At 42.1% G+C, this 16,472-nt stretch overlaps 1 long non-coding RNA gene across 1 annotated transcript in view; it reads right to left on the reverse strand.

Moving 5' to 3' along the window:
* LOC132005575 (uncharacterized) overlaps positions 1-12,038 on the reverse strand; it is a 295,658-nt gene extending 283,620 nt beyond the window's left edge. Inside the window, exon 1 of the long non-coding RNA XR_009400837.1 lies at positions 11,964-12,038. This is a non-coding gene — a long non-coding RNA (uncharacterized LOC132005575). The remainder of the gene's footprint in view (positions 1-11,963) is intronic.
* Between the last annotated feature and the right edge of the window lie 4,434 nt (positions 12,039-16,472).

Consider the following 16,472-nt stretch of genomic DNA (forward strand, 5'->3'; position numbering starts at 1 on the left):
TGTGATTTCGCTCTGTCAAATAAATAAATAAAATCTTAAAAAAAAAAATAGCAAATACTGGAATGATTTTAGTATCAGAATTCTTAAAATACGCTTATGCATATTTTAGACAAAGTAGATTGATGATTCAGAATAAAGAGGTAGATTTACAAAATTTAACAAGCATTTCCAGTACCGTTTATTTGTTCTGAGTCGTAGAGTTTGAGTGCAGAGGTTTAAACACTTTCTTTCCTTTTCAATTAGTTGTTACGGCTTATGCGTATTCATTCATCATTCACTCCTTCAGTAAGCAATGACTGAGCACGGATTATCAAAACCAGCACTCTTCTAATATGGTGTTTTCTTTTTTAAAAAAATGGAGTCTCTATCTAACAGATTTTGCAATCTAGTGAGGAAGACAGACAATTAAAATGCAACATTAAAAGGGGCTCCTGGCTTGCTCAGTTGGAAGAGGGTGTGACTCTTGATCTCAGGGTTGTGAGTTCAAGCCCCATGCTGGGTGTAGTGATTACTTAAACCATTTTTTAAAAATTAAACAATAAAATAAACTGCAACACTAATGGGCTGATAGCTTTTATTAGAAATTTTCTTGTGTACCTACTCTGTGCCAGATAATTAACTATAGAAGTGAGCAAGCAACTAGATTTCTTATCCCCTAGGAATGCATAAAGTCCACGTTAAGAGATGAATATCTAAGGAGAGACCATGACAAAGTGGATGCCATGAGGCTGCATTCTGGGGAAGCGACACAGAGACGGGTCAGCCCAGATTCCCAGAGAAAACGATGTTGATTGTGTGATTTTATTTCTAACTATTCCATGCCTGAGTAGCTGATTTGCAGCTTTGTTTCCTACATTTTAAGAGCTGCATTCTAGGAAAGGCATCTGCATGGCCTGATGTGATCAAGATCATAACCTTTTCAGAAGGAGCAAAATGGAAGATACGGGTAATACAGAAATAATCAGGTCCCAACAATATAGGAGATAATCCGCTGTGGCCAAGAGATGGTCCAACTGTAAATGGGGCACATTTCAGTTAGCCCTAAATAGATATCTATTCCCTAAAACTTTCCATTGTCATATCTTTGGAACAGTTCCACGTGTGGCTATTTTGAGCTACATCACCATAGTAAAGACCAGTCAGCTGAGGTATTAAATACTGAGTCATGCCAATGTCTACTTAATATGAAAGAACACATTCTTTAAATATGGCAAAAATAGAACATATAGTATTTACTTCAGTGGTGCTGAACAGGGGGGGTAATTCCCAGAGGTGCTTAAGTTCCAAATCAGATCACCTTCCAGAAGCCAGCAAGAAACATTTATTCAATATCAGATTTTCTGTGCTCAGATCGTCTTTCTTCGAGTCCTTACTCAAGAAAAAACATGAAGTTTTGTTTGTTTGTTTTTTTAACATGAACAGTGCATCAATAGTGTTTCATGAGATAACATAAAAGAATAAAGCAATTTTTTTCTACAGTTTAAAGTGGTCTTACAGGAAATTTGCTGTCAGTAGCGTCCTCTGAGACCAAGTGTTCACCAGAGAAGTCAAGTAAAGCCAGCGACAGCAGCAAATAAACATTCTTCTCACTACCCGGCTTCTGGGATCAGAGTGATTTTAGTGGGGCCAGGGTAGTGATGAGGGTGTCTTCTCTCAGAAATCTTTTATCCCTTGTCCTTCGAACGTGTAAGGTACCAAACCAGATTTCTCTATATTTAGCACACCATGCCATTGGTCAGTATAAGCCTCAAAATAGGTAGGTGTCAGGGAACTATAAATCATTTAAGGTGGAAAGAAATCCAAAGCGTCCAGCCCAACCTTCTCATTTTACAGATGAGAAGACCATGAAGTCAGGGTTTTCTTCAGTGTCATTTTTCCATTCATTCAATGAATATCTGCATATGCTATGCATATGTCATTAAAGCAAAGCCCCACAACATCTTAGGTTGCAGGAGCTATGCTAAACTCTTAGATGAAAAAGAAAAATGGCACTACAATGTCCCGTAAATTGTCTAAGTTTTAAGTGACATAACTGGACCTCAAATCTGTATCCGGGGACTCCAAATCCAGTATGTCTTCAAAAATGCTGGTGGTATCAGAATGCTACAACTCATAACCCAGGCTCTTAAATTTCTTCTATCAATAAAGCAGAAGGACCTGACAATAAAGCCACTTAAATCACTTTGCCAAGGCAAATCCAAAGTTGTCCCCTGCCTATGAGTGGCCTCTGGTGAGGGTCTTGGGCCATGAGTGTTTATGCTCTTGTCATGCCTTTAACTCTTCCTCTGAACCCCATTAAATGGGTTCCTTCTGCAACTCTATTCTGTTACATGCAGAAATAGAATAAACGGAATACAGAGGGTGTCCTTGGCGGGGGAGGGGTGATCAAAATCAAAGGGGGAGGCTGGTTAGAGGTTACTGCTGTGGAGAGGGATGATACATATGAGATCTTATCAGGCTTAAGAATACATCAGACTGGGGCACCTGGGTTAAGTCTCTGCCTTTGGCTCAGGTCATGATCCCAGGGTCCTGGGATGGAGCGCCACATCGGGCTCTCTGCTCGGCGGGGAGCCTGCTTCCCTCCTCTCTCTCTCTGCCTGCCTCTCTGTCTACTTGTGATCTCTGTCTGTCAAATAAATAAATAAAATCTTAAAAAAAAAAAAAAAAAAGAATGCATCAGACACCCCCCCCCCCAGAACCAGTCATCTACTGTGGGTAAATGTTTCTCAATGGTACATCTGCTCACATTTCTCCTCTCTACTCCTTTGCCCTCGGGATAAAGTACATGCTCATTAGTAGGCTGACAAAGTTCCCTGTGATACAATCTCCGTCTTCTTCCTCCTGCATCTCTTCTTGACCACCTGACCCACTGCTCTGCTTTCTTCATACATGCATACCTAATTTCCATCCTCACCATCCCTGAACTTCCGTCACCACTGGACCCTTGTACAAACTGTTCTTTCAGCCAGTGACACTCTTCTCAACCTTTAGGATCAGCTCTGATGTAATTCTTTATGAGGAGACTTGCCTGTGCCCTCGACCCTGTACCAGGTTGGGCCTCCTATTCTCTCCATTTTATGACTGTTACTGCATTTCAGTGAAATCTGTTTAATTTTTGTCCATCTACCACTATACTGTAAGCTTCCAACTCACTATTTTATCTACGCCAGGCTCAATGTCTTACACATAGTTGATACACAATAGTTATATCAAATGAATGAATGAATGAATGACCGAATGAGGGTATAAATGGATTAATAATGCTATGACTTGTTCTATAAGGAGTTATACTAGGTTGCTTCCATTGAAGGCAACACAGAGTGACTAGCAGTTTAGACCGGTCTTTCCAAGTGATTTTTTTTTTTTTTTGGAGAGTTCATGGGGTCAGCCCAGCACAGTGATCTGTGTTGAAAAGACTGCCCAGGGGGCATACAGAATGCATATTTGCTACATACGTCTGAGAGGATCCAGGAGAATACAGCCCGCTCCAAAAAAATCATCGGCCAACAAAGGAGGTGACTCTAAAAGCAAACACGTGATGTCTTTAGTGCTACAGAATTTATTCCTCCTTGATACTTAAATGGAACCTAAGACAGACAGAAGCTTAATGAACAAAGACTCTAGAAGGGGCAACCTGTCTATGGGTAAAATGAAATCACTCCCGATTACCTCCAATGGACAGCAGTTATGAGCTCCTGTACACAATTTAAAGGTAATCTTGTAATTTAAAAAGGGAAAAACAAATGCCAATTGAACCTAATGGTAAGTGACATTCTGGCTCAGCTGTTATTAGAATCAAGCAACTTTCTTCTGGTGCTTTAGTGGCAGTGGCTTCCCTGGGTTCAGAGAGGGTTAATTCTATGATCCTTGGGGATGCCTTAATGGCCCTGGTTATCCAAAGCTTGATTCAGAGCAGAGACTGCAGATTATGTTTTCTCTGCACATCCACAGACATATTAGGACATGAAGTGAAGATGACAGGAGGAGAATATCTCCTTTCTCTTCGGAAATGCCCCAGGAGAGTTTCCCACTGCGACCTCCTCAGACCCTGGCTTTGCATTATAGTTATTGTCCTGAGAGCAGATTCAGTTAGAGCCTCTGATTCATTTCTTATAGTGCTCTCTTGTTTATTCTTGGTGGCAGCTAACTTGTAAAATTTTATTATGATTTTTTTCTTGGTTTGTGTCATGGAAGGGATAAAACACACACACACACACACACACACACACACACACACAATGATTCTATCATCAGTCCTAAATGTAGTTGTATAAATCCACACCAAGGCCATGTGTCTACAGGGGAAATGCAGGATAACAGGTTGTTCTATTCCTAGTGGCCGTTCTCTGGGCTTACATTTCATGTTTCTAATGGCACAGAAGACTGAGGGAGGAAAGAATAAGGCTTGTGGGTAACATTGGTATAGTGGTCACGCTAAGTTGGATTTCACATTTCATCCTCTCACCATACTGGTATTGGGGTGATCCTTATTGAGGACACTATGATCAAATCACCACCAGCAGCAATTGGTGATTCACCAAAATTACCACATTGCTCTGTAATTGCAAGACTGAGCACTTCCCAGATTCCACAGCCCCCAGTTTCAAGATGTCTACTCCAATTACACTAAAACAAAGTATCCATTGTAGGGCTACTGTTTTATGACTCTGTGCCCACTTATGCCATCCCTTCTCTTAGAACATCTTCTACTTTCTATCTCCCTGCTTTTTCCTCTAACTGCTACTCATTTGCCCAGAATTAACTCCCAGGCATCATCTCCATCAAGCTGGGCCTCAAACACCATGTTCAACTTCATTAATCTATCGAAAGAGTCCATTTGATTATCTTTATCCCTTGTCAACTACCACTCTACCTCCTTATTCAAGCCAGGCTCTAAACATCCTCAGATTTTCAAAGCTGAGCAGAGTGATTGGTATGGGGGGTGGAGCATCTAATATAGCTTCACTGCACTCATCATGTTTCAGCCATGTCATGACCTCCAAGAAGTGATCTTATTCCTCAAGGATTGGTGGCCATGTCTCCTATTTACTCTTATGGTACACTATTTAGTCCCATTGGTACTTCTTAAAATTTCTCCCATTTGTCTATTTTCCCTCTGATTAGGAGCTTCTCAAGGGCAGGAAGCACATCTTCTCTGTCCATTAGTTCATGCCCAGAGCCATGCATAGCACCGAAAACAAAACGGGTGCTTAGCAAAAAAAAAAAAAAAAAAAAAAAAAAAAGAGTGCCAAATAAATGAATAAGCAAAACATGCAGATAAAGAGTTCCATTGACTAAGAATCTAACAGGTCTTTAGAGGGAGCTCTGGTGACTCCCACTAGATCTCTGAAAACCACGATCCCACAAGCACCACTTCTAAGATAGAAACAGATGGGACAGAAGTCCTTCCCAGTAGGAGTATCATACTTATGCCCTGAACCTTCTGAAAAGCCTAGAACACCATGCTGTTATAACATGATGACAGATGAAAACTGCAAAATTAAATTCAAGCTCATCTTGCAAGTTTGTGTTTCGCCTTCTGTTGCCAACCTAGGAGGTGCTTATAAAACAGCTTGAGGATTTACCGCTAATACCTTTCCTAAGACAACATTGTCTTTTGGCGGTCAGGGCTCCACCAAATTGCTGTTTTGGTGTTGGGTGTGGGGGAGGGGTAGGGAAGGGGCAGAGAACAGCATGGGATTAATCTTTCAGCTGTCAGTTCATGTCAGTTGGGCAGGAAAAACGGTTTTTGAGTTTTGTGAGTTTCATTTTCCAAATGAAATGGACAGAAACATCTCTAGCCGCAATATATATTACTGTATTTTCTTGCTTTGGGGTTCATTTTAATATAGGTTTCATTCTCTCCTCTATACTTGACTATATTCTTTATGCTAGCATAAGAAGAAAGCAGATTCCATTGTCTTTCCCTTCATCCTCTGGAAACCCCAGGTTTACATGTGATTTCAGGGAAGAAAACTATCTTACTGAAGTCAATGTTGGAGTGAATTGTAGTTGACTTTGACAATTCTCTCAAATTTGCCGCAGGTTTCTATCTAAAACATTATCCTAAGGAACTGTTTAATGGAGGGGCTGTTTGTGTCAATGGAGTAGAAATAAAGCTGAACTGTTTAAGGGTAGAAGTGAACTTTGTTTTAATGTGGTTGGAGAAGAAATGAATGCTACATGATAACAGACAGGGCTCTAGACTCAGTTTGATCTGAATCTATGATTTATACTTTTGCAAGTTATCTTTTTCCAAGCAGACTTAGATTAAAGCATAACACATGCAGAGCAATATGCAAAGGTATAATTGTGTAGATATATGAATTTCCAAACTAAACAGACCCATGTCACTAGCATCCAGATAAATGAACATTACAAGAAAAACAGAAGCTCTACGCATGTACCTTCTTTATGACTACCAAATTCCAAGGTCATCATTATCCTGACTTCTATCACTGTAGATTAATTTCATTTGCTTTTGAGTAATATGGAATGAAATCATACAGTATGAATTCTTTTTTTATCTGACTTCTTTCATTCGATGAGATATTTGTGAGATTTATCCATGTTTGCATGAAATTACCATTTATTGGTTCTCAATACTGTATAATATTCCATTGCATTTATATATCACAATGTATCCTACTGTTCGTGAATGGTGGTTTGTTTCCACTTTGGGGCTATTAGGAAGAATGCTCATGCAAACATGCTACAAACATGTCTTTTGGTGAAAATATGTGTATATTTCTGGAAAACTACTTAAAAGTAGAACTGCTGGGCCACAGAGTATTTTATGTTCAGCCTTAGCTTGACCTAAACCAATTTGTGGTTGAGTTACATAAGTCACTTAAGACTTCTGAGTCTGTTCTCCATCGGCAAACGGGGAGAATTTACATTGTTAAGTTGTTTTAAAGATAAAATCAGGCAGTGTGAAGTATCTGGCATAGTTCTGACATTTAAGCAATATTTTCCTCAAAACTGTTCAGCGCTCTGTATATTTTCCATGTGCTCCCCCATTTTCCAATTTTGTTGTAGGTTCGTTGGAACTACTCGATTTAAGTTCTGTCCAATAGGGTGTGAGTGGAAGCGAGATGTGCTGCTTCTGGGCCCCAGGGCCACCTGCCAGCATTCTCTCCCCTAGCTGGAAAACCCTGGGAAGAATGAGTGGTGGGATCACAAGAGGATAGAGCTCCCTAGGGTCTCTGAGAGACAGCCGGATGTATAAACACCACTGACTGACACCAGACACTCAGCATGAGCAAGAAAGAAAATTCTGCAGTGTTAAGTCACTGGTGTTTCTAAGGTATGTTGTCACTGCGGCCTGCTGTAAGTAATCGGATAAATACAGAACTCAAATGATGGAATACGGCTCCACCCCAATGAAACCATCAGAATTACCCTTGGTAGAGTCATATGACTCAGGCTCAACAGAGATATTACATATTTCTTCACTTTTCAATGGCAAGGAAATCTTTTCTTGCTGTGACTAAAGAGAGAAAATTGAAAGTGATCTTTTGCTGGAATATGTTAATTGAAGAATCTCTCTTCTAGGCTGAGAACCAGATTGTAATTCCAAAATTGTGTCTGATGTACCCCAAACACAGCATTGCCTTCACAAAGAGAAGGCCCTTGGTGATTATTAGTTTAAAAACATAAAACCCTCTCCCACCAGGTTCAAAGCCAACCTCATTCTTTTGTTCCTATAAAGACTTTCTTTCTTCGTGTTCCCTGGTGTCTACATGGCCTATGAGCTTTCTCCTAATGATTAAACTCCTAAAAATACTACAAAGAATGCTTAATAAGGCTTTTGTGTTTTACTGGTTGCTATAGAGACTGTTTAGTGTAGGATTTTAAGTACGTGTAAATATGTATTTTGGACAGTGTTTAAAAACACGTATAATTTACCCAGCCATAACAGCTACTTCAGAGCACTAGCAGTTCAGTGCGATAAGGCATATGTAAAGCATTTTATAGTGTGTTATTTATAGTTATTTACTTAATAGCCTATAACCGTTCCTTCTATTGTGTAAAGGAAATAGGCATTTACCCTGTTTTAACAATGAATATCATTTACTCCATTGTAGCAATTGATAGTCTTGAGGCCCGTGCAGGCTAGTGAATATGCAATTGGTATAATGTTGATGCCAGAGCAGAAACCATGTTGACAGAGAGTTAGTAGGAAAACAAAAGGTCCTGCTGATGGAGTCTTGAGCTCATTAGGGAAGTTGTTGACTGAGCTACTCTGGCACGATAGGAAACCCCTGGAAAGAGGCCACGATCTGCTTTGAAGTTACCCCCAGGGATGTACCCAAGGGCGAAATAGCACAGATAATAATAGCAACAACAACTAATAGTTATTGAGCAAATGCGACATGGCCACAGGCGTGGTATAAGTGTTGTACATTTGTGGTCTAATTTCATCTTCACAACACAATGACCCTATGAGACAGATATGGTTATTTGTTTCTCAGACAAGGAAACTGAGAGAGAGAGGTTTATACAACTTGACCAAATTTATCACACAGCCAGTAGATGGTGGATCCAGGAGTCAAATCTAGGTCTGTCTCACTCCAAAGTGTGTCCTCTATTGTTGTTGTTGATCTATATTTCTCTGTTGTTGTAATATTACTCGGGGTCTGCCAGGGAGTTCTAGAGCCAGGCAGAGGTTAGTTCTTTCTCAGCAATATATCCCTGTCCTATAGCACATGGATGTGCAAGTGCACACACACATAAACACACACACACACACACACTTTCCAAGCACATGAAGTTCTCGGCAATGATCCATTCCATTATCCAAGGAAAAAGGTAAGATCATAGCCATTGAGCTTCTCCACTTTCAGGTCCTTTACCCACGTCCTCTTTTAAGCCTCACCTCAATGCCAGGTTCTACATTTCATTACCCACTTTGTGTAGATGAGGAAGCTGCCTCGCAGGCCAGGCCTGTCCGATGGCACATAGACGGTACGCAGCAGAACCAACACTTAATACCAGATTAGGTACAACTCAAAAAACCCTGTCATTATAGAAAAGCACAAATGCATGTATACAGTGTTTCTCAACTGTGGGACAGTTTTTCTCCTAAGGGACACCTGGTAATTGCTTTGAGACACTGGGATGATTGCAACTGGCATCTAGCAGGTAGAAGTCACAAACACTGCTAAATAACCTAGGATGTACAGAACAGCCACTCACAGCAAAGGATCAGCTGGCCCCCAATGTCAATAGTGCCAAGGTTGAGAAAACCTGACTTAATGTAACTAAAGACAGTCCAAGATGGACTGGGCAACACTATGTCAGTTGAATTTAAACTCAAATAATGATGGTTGCTCATTTATCAGCTTAGTTTAAAAAATGGATTTCAAGATTTATGAATTAATCTGCCTAGTTGTTTTAGAAAGGCACCTTAAAAGTTCTCACACTCCAAAATATGTTCAATAAAGCCTGTGATCAGGATGGACCTTCTAGCATCTGAGATAATATAGTAAGAGGCTCTGAGTTCATTCAGATATAGGGATAATCAGGAAAGAATGTTTAGTTGAATAGTGAGTATGATGAAGGCAGGAATTAATCTGTCTTGTTTACTGTAATTTTTGACTTTCCAATTTTAACAGCTAGCACATGGTCAAAGTTCAAACCACTCTCATTCTTTAGTTGACTGTGAAATGCATGTTCTTGGCCATCCCATAATTGAGTGAGTGGCTCCCAGGAAAAACTGGAACGGGTCTTTGTGAATCCACCAAAATCCATCTCTTCTTTCCCATCTTTTTTTTTTAAACCTCACAAGTATATATTCATTGATTCAGTTAGGAGACAAGTATCTGCTGTGCATACATTCCTTCTGGGACCTCTTTGCTAGAGTCTTTGCTAGGCTGGGACTCTTCCTAGTCACCATCTTGCTTCCTGACTAAGTGAAAAATCTATACCACTTTTGCAAAATACATTTAACCTCTGCAAGGATAGGACATTGCTCTGGCTTGTTTAGCACTGTATCCCTGGATAGGCCCTATCCTAGGATAGTGCTAAATATCTGTTGATTAACTAAATTACCATGTTCTATGATGTTGAAAAATCTTAGAAGACAAATAAAACTCAAGGTAATCCAGCCTGCTTAGAAAATACAAACATCAGAAAGAAGGCAATTCTGGGTAAGTGTTGGGTAGCATACATAGGTACAAGCTATACTCACAGCAAGGAGACTAGAAAGGCAGTAGAGAAGAGGAAAGAGTGTAGGGGAGCCCTAGGAGTTGAGGCACCTGAAAGCTACTCTGCCGGCTAGACGTATGCCCCACTTACTCTCACCAAAGGGGCTCTGCATGGCACGCCAGTCCTGTGTTGTCACTAATTTAGCTATTTATACCTTGTTCCTGACTGTATCCAAACTGCTCTCTTCCGTGATGAGCTGTTAAAGAAATGAGCCAAGATTCACTGGAACCTTCCTCTTAGGGAAGGTTCCTAGACTTTACGATTCATTGTTTAGAAGTAAAAATGAAAAGAACTATCCTTTATGGAGCACTTGCCATGTGTCAGATCTTGAGCTAAGCAATTTATGATATCACAACTTAATCTTAATTAAAACTCCATAGGAGGGTGCAGCTACTCCCATTTTGCAGTTGAGGAAGCTGAGGATTAGGTAGTTTGCATAATGGTTAATTGCTTTTGGCTTTTTTATAAATGGATCCTGAGGAGAGAGTGCCAAGTTTCTGGGTGGGAACTCAAGCTAAGAGCCTGGTGATCATCTTTTATTTCAAAGTTAGTCCTTCATGTCATCGCTGGCTTAGCTCCAGCTCCAACCATGCAGCTTTGCTGGGATTTCCAAGTAAGGAAGCAGGAAGGTGCTAAAAGATCTGGGGAAAATTAACCAAGGCAGAAGAGCTGTAATAGGAAGAAGTCAACAGTGTCAATCAGCGAGTCTAAGATGATGTAAGGAGCTCCAGTGAAATATTCTGCTAGAATCAATATCTAACTGGTCTGTCTGTGGACATAGAAGCAGTAAGACAGGCAGTGGAAGGACTGCCTCAGATCAGACATGTGCTCTAGCAATAGAATGAGCTTTCTTCGAATCTATGAGAAAGATGAAGGTCACATGGCCCAGCCATGAGCCACCAGGCTGTCTTGAACTAAGTGATGGATCAAGACAGTGGCCTGAGATAGATGCAGATCCAGGCTGCATTCACAGGATCAAATGAAAGCATCAGGTAAACCTCCACGCATACCTACCCATGAGAAAAGAGGGGGACCAGGAGGCATTTATTTGACAAATATTTATTGAGATTTTTCTATGTGCCTGGCCCTGGATATAGAGTTGCAGGCAAGAAAAAGGTGCGATCTCCACTGAGTTTATAGCTTAGAAAGATAGACTGTTGAGACACAGCTAAGCCTCTGTTTAGCCCTGCTATAATATCCACCAGTGCAGAAAGTACTGCTGATCTTTTTACAGTCTTCCTACTGAAAATGTGGTCCACAGACCAGTAGCAGTAGCAGCAGCAGCAGCAGTTGGGAACTTGTTAGAAAAACAGAATCTCCAACTTCAACCCAGAACTCCTGGATCAGAATCTGCACTTTGACAAGATTCCCAGGGGATGCATATGCTCATTAAAATTTGAGAAGCCGTGGTCTGCAAACCTTCCTTGCAGACCAGGGTCTTTGGTGTATCCCACCAGGCACACAGGGGCTATCACTTCCTGCCACAGACATCCTCACAGATATGAAGGTTATACCAGAATCAGCAGAGATCAGGCAAAGTGTATTCTCAGGAGCTCCTGGAAATAATTACCGTTCTCTTAATAATAAATGAATAGGCTGCAGTCCCAGAACACATTGAGAACAAAGCAAAACATGTCAATATAAAATCCAGCAAATAAAACAATCAATTTAAAATAGATTTCTCTAAATGGTTTGCCTGCTTGGGCTAAGTGCCCTGCCTCTGGACTCCCATGGTATGCTGTGCTTATTCCTACCTCAGTCTTTATTCTTTGATCTTGAAATTTTCTATTTCTGTGTCTGCCTCTTATTCTAGACTGTAAGTTCTTTGAGGATCCTCTTTTCTGAAAAGACAAAAGGGGCAAAACAGAAGGATTAGAGGCAGTTGTGAAACACTGGGGGACAACAAACAAACAAACAAACAAACAAAAACAGTTCTCTGTGTGAAATACTTTTAACAGAAGAATAACAATACATACAATTCTAAATTCTTCCCTGAGGATGCACTGGTAAGTCTCTTGCCCCTTCCATCCCTCTGTAAAGTTCTCCATTTTTGGTGTCTCATGTCAGCAATGATCATTTGTTAGCCCAGTGAGGAGAGGATTCTCTTCTAAGACTTGCCAGATATTCACTAAAGACAACAGAAGATACTCAGGTGTCTACACCCTTCAGTGACATCTACCCACACTGACTCTGGGCTTGGCCACCTAACTTACTTCAGCGGATGGGACAGAAGAAAACTTAATATAAGCAGATGCTTAAAGAGTCCTTTCCATTTATTCTCTCTCATTTCTGTTGTCTTCAGCATGGAACAAGTCTGGACTTGTCTACTGGGAGATAAGAAGACACATAGAAGCAGAGTCCAGAACATGTAGGAAAAGTCCATCAAGTTCAGCAAAGCTGCCTAACCAGCTCACACCTGACCTTGCAGAAATCAGTGAGCTCTATCAAGCCCAGCTCAAGCCAGAAGAATCACATAACCAAATGCAAGTCAGAGCTAAATAAATGCTCCTCACATTGAGTTAGTCGGCTTGGGGTTGTTGGTTACACAGCAATAGCTAACTGCTACAAGTCACCAAGTAGAAGAACTTCCACTCAGAGAGCATCTAATTCCTTTCACACAGGAACCCTCTTTGTATTTGAATTCCTTGCTCACACTGAGTATACTTTAAATTTGGTTCAAGCAAAATAAATAAATAAATAAATAAAGATCCATACAAACACACCCTGCCTTTAAACATGCTCACATTTTGGTGATAACCTGGATAGTTACTTGGAAGTTGCTTTGAGTCAAGAAATGATCCCCAGAGGCTACTAACAGCAGGAACATTTTTAGGAGCAGTCTTGTTTATCATTGTCAATAGAGAATAACTGTATAAATTATAGCCTGTGTGGGTAGGAGGAGTAGAAAACAAAGGCACCTACAATTAAAAGGGAGAATTTCTTAAAGACGCATTTATCAGAACCCTCTAGTTGTCAAGGGCAGAAACCAAATTCAGACCAATGTAAGCCAAACATTAAGCTTGTGTTGGCTCCCTTGACAGAGACAGCTTCTGTGGATGTTGAGACACACTGATGCTGGGGCTCTAACGTTGTCTGTTGTTTGTAGTTTCGCCATGAGCAGACATCCCCTTCGAGCATCTGGGGAAGAGGTCCACAAGCAGCAATGCCTCATCTCATCCCTGTGTAACCTGGAGGCCCTGAGAAAGAATAGTTTTCCCAGCAAGGCCCAGGGAGGTCTCTGATCTGCTGGATTTGGCCCTGTTGAACCACAAGTCAAGGACAGTTGAACTAATCATGCTGGATGGAAAGGTGCTGCAGTCTGATAGGCCAGATGTGGTCATGAGGTCAAGTGACAAGGTCAGCCCTTCCTGAATGACATGGAGTGGGAGAGGAGTGGTTTTCCAAGTATGGGTTCTGGGTAAACTAAACAGCCTGATGACTGATGTAGGTGGGGGAATATCACAGGATTCAAGGAGTAGGTGGGTAGGCAGGCTCATGTTTGCAGTGGATACCACGGCAGACCTGAGGCCAGCAGCCCCAGAGGGATGCTGTGGGCATACCCTGGCTCCTAGAGCCCAGGCTGTGAGTCTCTGGTTTCAAATTTTTAAATATTCCTTGAAAGGAAACCTGGTGATCTACTCCAGGTCAGATAATGCACTCCCGATTACACCTTCTGTCATATGGTGGGGATTGGAAACATTGTGCAGACACCCAAAAAGCTACTGTCAAAGGTCTCTGCCTTCTTTTTTCTCTTCCTGTCACTTCTTCTTCTTCCCTGCTGTTCCTGAGGATCCATTCCTTATACCCAGGAGTAGGTGAAAATATTTGCAAACTGAAGATTTGTTTTTTAAAAAAAATCATGGTACCCCTGAAATTTATTTTTCCTCTTATATCTGTTTTGCTTTCAAATCAATACACTTATCTTGTGGAATGAGTGGGAGGGAAAGACAGGCGGAATGGAAATACCCACAGAGAGACAGAGAGCGAATAAACCAGGACTTCTGTTCCTGACCAGCCAGGGGAGTGTCTCAAAGTGATTTGACTTCTCAGAGCATTGTTTTTCTCAGCTCTTGAACCATCAGCAGAGGTTGTAAAGTCTACCTCAGATAGTTGTGCAGGAATCTGCACAGCTTTCTATAACAGCATGTTCTAGTTCCACCATGACAATGATTACTACCTCTATTGTTACTACCCAAAAACCCCAGCAACAGACAAGGGGGCTCGGCTTTCGAGGCTCACTGTGGTGGGCAATTGAACATATTGTGAAAGCCAAGTGTCTTTCAGTGAATCTGAACCCAGGTCAGTGGTCTGAAGACTGAGAAGCTGGCTGTGCCCTCCCACTTTTGTCTTAGTGCTTCTTTGAGTGCATGTGCACAGCTCTGATTTCTGACTTTCTCTCTGCCTCTCTCTGTATCTCTTTGTTGTGTTGTCTGTGTTTTATTGTCTCTTCATTTCCTCTCCCAGATCATTTCCTTGGGTCCCCTGCCCTACTCCCTTCCCTTAGTGGCCTTGGCATTCCCCAAATAGCACCCCTCCCCTCTTGCTTCTACACACAAGCTGGTCCATCCTATGCTTCCTTTCCCTGTCACAAACAGCTGTTTCCTGTCTTGACAGCTTAAACAAACACATTTTAAAAGGTGGCTTGTGCCAACCTCTGGATACTCGAATGAATGTAGCTGGCTGATACTCTGCAAGAGTGAGGGGTCACCCAGCTGGCTAAACCTGAGGCCCCTATGTGGGCACGAAGGCCCCAAAGGGACCACCTGGCTGCTGTCATGCAGCCAGAGGTCTTGTCCACACCTGCCCTGGGAAACATGGGGAGCAGCTGGGCCAAAGTAGGCACCCTGCTAGTTGTTCGCAGTGGGCCTTCAGGGAGTTTCCAAGATCAGCTTTGATGAAACTGAAAAGGTTGAATCATTAAATGTTTGGAGAATGTGAAGCTGGCACCCGGCCCTGTGTTTTCTGTAATATCAATTATTCCCGGAGCCCGCTGCTGCTCCCTGGGCTGGGAGGTGCTCGGAAGGAGGGCATTATCACCAGCTCACCTTTAAGCCGCAGGAGTAACACCCTGGGTGAGGGACTGTGTGGGTGGTCTGAAGACAGACTCGAAGGGCACCGGAGGGGCCGCCCAGCCAGGAGGGGCCGAAGTGGGAAGAAGAGAGATGGAGAGTGAGCAGGTAACCCCCATCATTGCCGCTAGTTGTTCCTCTGCAACTGGTTATACAGACATCCAACAGGTACCCATTATGTGAATGGTGCTTGCAAATAAATGATGGGCCTCTGCTCACATGTCTGGGGGGAGGGCATAATTACTACTTCTGTCCCAGGAAATTTCATCCCTGGGTACACTCTCAATTTCTATCTGCATATATAACTCCCAGCCGTGGTCAGACTTCTCTGAATTCCAGAATTCTACCTCTGACCGTGTTCTTGTTATCTCCTCTGGGATGTATTAAATGGACCCGGACTCAGTGTGTGTGAGGTTACACCCAAGTTCTCCCTGCCACACACCTGTCCCTGGTCTTTCTCAGGAACTGACTCCACCCGCCTGTTGCACAAACCAGTTCCTCGACAGAATCCTCACCCCCTCTGTTTCACTCACCTCCATACTCATTCCCTCCTAGGACAGATCAGTTCACCTCTTAACAACATCACCAACACAACCTATGACTTCTTTGTCTTAGCTACCCCCAGTTCTGATGCAACTCGCTGGGCTCTCAAAGGCAGACTCTCCTCCTAGATCTCTTTCCAACCAGCCTGCCATGTGCCCAGAGTAATCCTTCTGAGATGCAGGTGTGATTGAAACACCCCCCCCCCCAGCCTACTCAGAACCCTTCTGAGGATAATGAGCCAGAAATCTTCAGAAAGTCCCAGAAGCCATGCTCTAGCCCCTCTGTCCTCTCTGTTCTGGCCTTTCTCCTTCTCTCAGTTCCGTGAAAGCACCAGGCTCCTGTTTGCCTGTGTCAGAAAGGAGTACCTTTCTCCACACTTCTGCCACAATTTTTGTATAGGTAATACCATTGATCTGTAAAGCAAAAGGCTAAAATTTTATACAGAATTCTCCAACCCACTCTGTCCCTGTCTATCCAGTTCCTCCCCATACTCAATCCCCACCTCCAAATGCTTTAAGAGATTTTTAAAGCATAGCCAAGCACATTCACATATGTATTATATTCTTTCCAGTTTTACACAAAGGGGAGCACAATTTATACGCAGATCTGTCTTGCTTCCTCTTTTCACTAAACAATTTACCTTAGAGATAA

This window comes from Mustela nigripes, chromosome 17 (assembly GCF_022355385.1).
Source record: "Mustela nigripes isolate SB6536 chromosome 17, MUSNIG.SB6536, whole genome shotgun sequence".
Lineage (NCBI taxonomy): Eukaryota > Metazoa > Chordata > Mammalia > Carnivora > Mustelidae > Mustela > Mustela nigripes.